The sequence below is a fragment of the Mustela nivalis genome (genome assembly GCF_964662115.1).
Source record: "Mustela nivalis genome assembly, chromosome: 12".
Classification (NCBI taxonomy): Eukaryota; Metazoa; Chordata; class Mammalia; order Carnivora; family Mustelidae; genus Mustela; species Mustela nivalis.
Window position 1 is genome coordinate 98,805,011 of NC_139031.1, and position 7,543 is coordinate 98,812,553.

Below are 7,543 nucleotides of genomic sequence, written 5' to 3' on the forward strand. Positions count from 1 at the left end.
GAGGAACAGGCAGTCAGATGCCGTCTTCCTCTAGGATGTGGAACCGTACGCGGAGGCACAGGGTTTCCGGGGGAAGGAGTGAGGACAGTCCCCCACAGCTCCCCATCCCCAGTGCACGGGCGGTGTGCAGGGATCCAGTCGCCTCTCCTCTCCTGTGGGGAAGGCACTGGCCTAGTCCGCTAGCCTGCCTGAGCGCCAGAGCAAAAGGTCGCGTTGCCTACACCGGGAAATGGTAGTGTGCCTAGAGGGCCATCCTAGGCCATGCACGCTGCTGCAGGGTTTTGGCTGTCTGCTTAGTTCGGCCGGGCAGGGTGAACCCAGGGTGCGAACATAGAGCCCAGGAAAGCAAGGCCCAAGAGACACCAGCTCTCCCGCAGCTCTGCTTCCCTGACGCGACAGAGTAAATGCCCAAAGCCTTGCTGAGGAAGCAGCAGCAGAGTGCGGGTGGCGCCAAGCCCAAAACCTCTGCGAAAGCATAGCAGGCGCTGGGAAATCAGAGTTGGTTCTGTGGGCTGCTGTTGCTGCTGGCCTTAACCTAGTATTCACAGCACGTTGAGAGAAACCCGCATAGTGCAAAAGCCTCTTTGTACGTCCATCCCCACTGGGAACGCACAGCATTCGCTGGGAAATCAGTGTTGGTTCTGTGGAATGCTGATGCCGCTTTCCTGAACATAGTCTCCGAAGCACGGTGGGAGAAACCCGTATGTAGCAAAATCCTCTTAGCCTGGGCATCCCCTCTGCCTGAGAGACAAGCGTTGTTGCGCCTGTGGAAAGAGCCTTAAGGGAAGGGACACATCTGTCACTGCGCTCCCCAGGAGCATATCTGGGGTAGGCACACCACGCCGCTCTGGGAGAATAGAAGGAGCCGTTGGCTTTACTGTCGGGAAACGGTCGTGAAGCAGGAGAGCCTGCCATGGCAGGCACAGCGGGCGGGTGGCAAGCCAAGTGTCACCCTCTTCCTGTGCAGAGAGAATGAAGCCTGGCTGCTAAGGAGACACTAGCGGACGACTAAAGTATTAATTCCTCTTTCATTTTTTTTTCTCTCTCACTTTTTACAGACAATTTTTCAGTATTCTTGGTTGAGTTTCTTTTCTTTTAGCATTTTGTATATAGCTACAAAGTTCTGGCTTCCAAAGTTCTTGATGCGAAATATGCTTGTAATTTTATTGAGGATTCCTTGTATATGAAGGTTCATTTCTATCTTGCTTCTTTCAAGATTCTCTTATTGCCTTTTGAAAGTTCGATTACAATGTTTCTTGGTGTGATCTCATACTTAGAGTTCATTGACTTTCTTGGAAAATTATATTTATGTCTTTCATCAAATTTGGAGTTTTCAAACTGAAAGCTAGAGTTTCTTATTGGTTTCTTTTTAGGTTTTCTATCTTTTTATTGGTGTTTCCATTTTGTTCACATATCATTTTATTTACTGTATCTACATTTCCTTTAGTTCTCTGAACATATTTAAGACAATTGTTTTAAAGATTTGTCTAGTGTGTCGACCTTTTTTAAGGACAATTCTGTTATTTTTTTCCTTTGAGTGACCCATACTTTCCAATTTCTTTGTATGCCTTATGTGTTTTTGTTGTTGTTGTTGTTTGTGCAACACTGATCATTTGGATCTAATAGTGTGATAATGCTGGAAATCAGATCCTCCTCCTTCCCTAGTGTTTGCTTAATTTAGTTGTTTAGTTGCTGATTTTAGTTGCTTTGTGGTGAAGATCAGCCTGAGGTGTAAATGTAAGGTCTTCTCAGATCTTTTTTGAGCCTTTTCATAGAAATGTGCAACCGTGTTCTAATTTTTCCCATAGATGCTGTTGTTTATGTTGTAGTATTTAATGTCTGCCTCCCCAAAGGGAAAAGGCAAAAAAGGAATGGGGGGTGTAGGGGCCTGGTTAGCCAGAGGGAACCATTTTGTTGTAAACTTGGATTGACCCTGCCCCTCCCAGAGGAACTTACTTGCAGGGCCCAGATACAAGGGCGGGCCAGGCCGGGTGGAGATATCCAATCAGTAGGCCACACATATATTTACTATGGTAAATTGAAATTCAATTGGCCACCCATATTGCCACCCTAGCATGACTGTGCAGTTTTCCCTGTGTACTGCAATCTCATTGGCCACCTGTGTATATGCCAGGCTCAACCACCACTATAAAAGTTATTCTGTGAGGCTGGGGTAGGGTCGTCATCGTTGGGGTCATCGTTGTCGGGGTCGTCGTCGTCATTGTTGCATCTTTGTAAGAGATGGCCTGTGGAGAGCCATCCAGCAGATGCAAGGAGTCACGTAGATGAAAATGCCTGAAGATTGTGGAAGTGAGAATGATTGGCTAGGTAGGGTATGGGTGCGCTCGTGGCTGATACATGAACAGCACCAGGAGCCAAGAAAGAAACATTATTACTGCTTGAGAACAATAGAGCCCTATGTGGTTACATAAGGGTCCATGAGGAGACCGCGTGCACGGGGCCGTGATTGGATAGTCAGGCTGGACTGCTTACATAAATATATTGCCAGAACTTGCTGTAGGAAGAGAACCCTAATAAAGAAGTTTGCCACTCATCACGTCTGCGGGTCGTTCTTGCGGGCCGAGAGCGACAATGGCCCTGACTGGTCAGTTTGATTCTCGAAACTTGGTGAGAAATAAAGCTTTGCTTGACCTTTGCTTTGTATCAGTCTCGTTCCTTTGATCGCAGACCTTAACATTGGGGCTCATCTGGGATCAAACGACGAGAACTGAGCCAGCATCAGAATTTCTGGGAAAAGCCTCCAGACGTAAGATCTAGGGATCCTGTCTGTCTGTCTGGTTGTGGAGCTCCAGGGTATAGCCCACCAGGGAGAAGCTGGACGCAGCCATGCTCCCCAGGGCTGGAGTGTATGCGGGGATGCCCCATCCCTCTGCTGGTAGATCCATGGCGGGTTCGAGCCCCCGGGGCAGTCGGGGGTTTGAGTCCCCCTAGGCAGTTACCAGGGGCTCGAGTCCCCCTGGGTGGCCAGGGGGTTCAAGTGCCCCTGAGTGGCTAGGTGTTTGAGTCCCCCTAGGTGGTCACTGGGGACCGAGAAAAATTCCCACTGGTGGCAGGTTCTGGGTAAGGACTGCTGGGTCTGCGGTTGTCTTTGTATTGTCTTTTTGTTGTCTGTTGTGTTGTTTGTTGTGATTGAAGGAATGGGGAAGAGAGTAAGAGGACTCTGACTTTTGTCTCTCCATTCCTTATAATAGATGTGGGGCTTCTCCCTCATTTCGTGTGTTAAGAGCTATAACTGGAGCCAACTGGGGTTAGTCTAACTTGGGACAGAGACTTTAAGGAATATTCCCAAGCAGCTGCTGAAACTCCCTTTGTTTTGGGGAATCCCTTGCCTTCTCTGGCCCGATGTGACTGCCTAGCCCCTTCCCCTTGCAGGCGGGAAAGCATGGCTTCTGAAGTGGAGTGGTCCCATGTGGAACGTGAAATCTGTTAGCAAAGAGATGACTGAACTGATGGTTAATTGTCCATCTCAGGATTTTAATGGGTAATTGTTAAAGTAGCTTTCAGAGTCTTTGGTAACCTGAAGCTTTGAAGTTTTGCTTGGATGACAAATGGGATGAAATGCTATGGCGCTGGTTGCTGGAACTGGGTTTATGCTTTTGAAATCTGTTGGTAAACATAGTTTGTGCTTAACTGCTGTTGCAACAGTTCACAATTGGTTAATATTTAGTCTTCACTAGAGATTGAGATGTTTCTAAGAAAATGTAAATGGTGTTCTCTTTGCCCACCCAGAGCTGTAAATGCTGTAACTACTTCAGAGGTTTTATACATTTCCTAAAGTTTTGATGTTTTGATAAGGGTCATCACTTAATATTTAACCATATCTATTCTGAGTTGTTGTCATTTGTAATTGTTTTAATTCTCTTGTAAGATGGATTCTGCCTTAAAGGAAATTCATATGGGAGACTTTCAGAACAAATACAGGTCTTTGATATGTTAAAATCCTGGAACTGAAATGGTGAGAATTTCCAGAAGTAAAAGCTGCACCTGGACTCAACCAGAATTAGTACGGTGACTCAAGGTAAGAATGAGTCTCCAGGAGCTTTCCTAGAAAGGCTTATTGAAGCCTATAAAATGCATAGCCCGATCGACCCTGAGGCACCCGAAAATCAGGGGACAGTGAATCTTGCTTTTGCCATTCAGTCAGCCCAAGATATAAGGAGGAAACTTCAGAAAATTGAAGGATTTGAAGGGAAGAATCTGACTGAGTTAGTGGGAATAGCAGAAAAGGTATTTTATCAACAGGAATGCACAGGAGGATAAAAAACAGACCGAAAAAAACTGGTTAAGGTTTTGGCATTGCATGAGGCAGGTAGGGGATGATAAATGGAAGGAAAAGCCTAAGCACAGAGAAGGCAGACAGGAAGACTTAGATTCAGATCAGTGCACTTACTGTAAGGAAAAAGGACATTGGGCCAGGGAGTGCCCCAAAAGGAAGATGGTAATGTTGGCCACCAGAGTAAAAATTAAAGTGGAGGGGAGGGGTGCCTGGGTGGTTCAGTGGATTGGGGCCTCTGTCTTCGGCTCAGGTCATGATCTCAGGGTTCTGGGATTGAGCCCCACATTGGGCTCTCTGATCGGTAGGGAGCCTGCTTCCCCCGCTCTCTCTCTGCCTGCCTCTCTGCCTACTTGTGATCTCTGTCTGTCAAGTAAATAGATAAAATCTTAAAAAAAAAAAAAGGTGGAGGGGAAATCAATTGATTTTTTGGTGGACGCTGGAGCACAATTTTCATCCTGCACATCTTTAGCAAGGGAGTCTCAGCCCCTCTTTGCTTTTGAGTGGCCCAACCCACAGGAAGGATTCCAAGGCCAGCTCACCTGGACAAGACTTCCCCAAGGGTTCAAGATTTCACCCACTCTCTTCGATGAGGCCCTACATGAGGATTTGAGTGAGTACAGAACCTCCATCCCGGGAGTCACCCATGTTACAGTATGTTGATGACTTGCTAATAGCCTCTGAGGACTATGAGTCATGTTTGCAGGGGACAAGAACTCTCCTACAGACTCTGCAGGAAAAAGGGTATCGCTTGTCAGCAAAGAAACCACAGCTCTGTCAGAGCCAGATCTAGGCTTTGATCTCCACGAGGGAGTGCGTTCACAGTCTGAGTCCAGGAATTGGTGATCACCCGATACTCCCGCCCCACCACGTCCTGACAAGTGAGGGAGTTTCTTGGGATGGTGGGCTACTGTAGGCTGTGGATACAGTGGTTTGTGGAGATTGCCTGACCTCTCTACGAACTGGCAAAAGGTGGGCTTCACTATGATAGAGTGGACAGCTGAGGCAGAAGGAGAATTTTGGGAACTTTCAACAGCGTTACTGAGTGCCCCAGCCTTGGCCATCCCAGAAGCCCTTCCACTTGTATGTGGATGAAAAACCAGGGGTGGCCAAAGGAGTTTTGACTCAGACTCTGGGGCCTTGGCAAAGGCCAGTAGCCTATCTTAGCAAGAAACTAGATCCAGTAGCAGCTGGGTTCCCCCCTTGCCTCTGCATAATTGCTGCCACAGCCCTCCTGGTCAAGGATGCAAGTAAATTGACTTTGGGTCAAAATCTCATTTTGACCACCACCCATGCTATCGAGGGCCTTCTCCAGACTCCACCAGACTGATGGATGATGAACGCCTGAGTGACGGGGTATCAGGCCCTCCTCCTCAGTAAACCAAGAGTGACCTTTTCATTCTGGTTAGAGGCTTTTTCCACCAAACTTGAGACGGCAGGAGTGGTAACCAAAAAGCTACTGGAAGAAATAATTCCTAGGTTTGAGCTGCCTCTTGCGATCGGGTCAGACAATGGCCCTGCATTTGTGAGTTCAGTCTCACAGGCATTGGCCAAGGCCGTGGGCACTAATTGGAAACTACATTGTGCCTACTGGCCCCAGAGTTCCGGGCAAGTAGAGAGAATGAAACTCATGCTCTCTTAAAGAGACCTTGACAAAGCTAATTCTGGAGACTGGTGGTGCATGAGTGGACCTCCTTCCTTTTGCCCTCCTCAGCGCACGGTGTACACCCTACTTAAACAAGGTGACCCAATTTGAAATAATGTTTGGGAGACCCCCCCACCCCATTCTGCCCTCAGCTTGTACAAGAGGTTGCCCTAGCAAAAATGACTGATCAGCCTGTACTCCAGTCACTGCAGGCATTACAGTCTGTCTTAAAAAGAGCCCACACAGGGATCTGAACTGCCCACACTGAGACGGAGACAGAGGTGGAACCACATCCTTACCAACCCGGGGACTTGGTTTGGATACATCACCATCAAGTGGGAAATTTGGAGCCTCGCGGGAAGGGACCGTTTACTGTCATCCTGACCACCCCCATGGCAATAAAAGTAGAAGGTATCAGGGCCTGGATTCACACGGGTCATATCAAATGAGCCGAGGACGAGGACACCCCCCAGAGATGGAAGCTACAGCCAATGGACCCCACTGACCGTGGACTAAAGCTAAGACTCAAAAGACTGAGTTCATTGTTGTTCTTATTGTTACCTGTTTGTGTAAGAGCTTCTGAGTCACCTCATAAGACAAAAAAGTATAGGTGGGAAATTAGACAAATGGAATTAAGAAAAATGAAAAAGTTATACAAAGCAGAGAATGGCTAATGCATCAGCCGACTGTGCACTAATGTTACTTTTTGGCCCCTGCATTATAAATGCCATAATGTCATTTGTACAAAAGAAAATTAGAGCGATAAAAATGTTAGTCTTACATGCTCAATATAACCCCTTACAACAGGAGAACATAGAACTGGCTGAAAAGTCAAGGATTTGACTAATTTCCAAAGGAAAGGGGGGAATGTAGGGGCCTGGTTTGCCAGAGGGAGCCATTTCATTGTAAACTTGGATTGACCCTGCACCTCCCAGAGGAACTTACTTGCAGGGCCCAGATACAAGGGCAGGCCAGGCCAGGAGATATCCAATCAGTAGGGCACACATATATTTACTATGGTACATTGAAATTCAATTGGCCACCCATATTGCCGACCTAGCATGACTGTGCAGTTTTCCCTGTGTACTGCAATCTCATTGGCCACCTGTGTATAAGCCAGGCTCAACCACCTCTATAAAAGTTATTCTGTGGGGCTGGGGTAGGGTCGTTGTTGTTGGGGTCGTCATCGTCATCGTGTCTTTGTAAGAGACGGTCCTGACCAGTCAGTTTGATTCTCAATGCTTGGTGCGAAATAAAGCTTTGCTTGACCTTCATTTGTATCAGTCTCGCTCCTTTGATTACAAACCCTAATGGGGGAGGAAGGCATTGGCCCTATAATTCCCCTGAAAGTCAATTCAGTTGAGGTGGACAGGGCTTGCAACAACAAAGGGAACTGCAACAGTAATGGCTACCCACTTCTTGGACTAGACTTACTTGATTTTAATTAGCAATCAGTGATCAGGGTATGGATATTTTGTAGAAAGACTCCTGGTTTCTGCAAGCTGCATGTAAGCTGCTACAGAAACACATGCCTAGCTGCCTGCCACGTGGGCTGGAGATAGGGGATGGGGAGCTTCTACTATGCTAAGAGCTGAAATTAGAGC

General features: G+C 47.2%; 1 long non-coding RNA gene across 1 annotated transcript; it reads left to right on the plus strand.

Moving 5' to 3' along the window:
* Window positions 1-2,598: 2,598 nt before the first annotated feature.
* LOC309844648 lies at window positions 2,599-7,213 on the plus strand. The gene is made up of 2 exons (XR_014300800.1): window positions 2,599-4,907; window positions 5,001-7,213. It is a non-coding gene; the product is annotated as an uncharacterized lncRNA (long non-coding RNA).
* The last annotated feature ends 330 nt before the right edge of the window (window positions 7,214-7,543 follow it).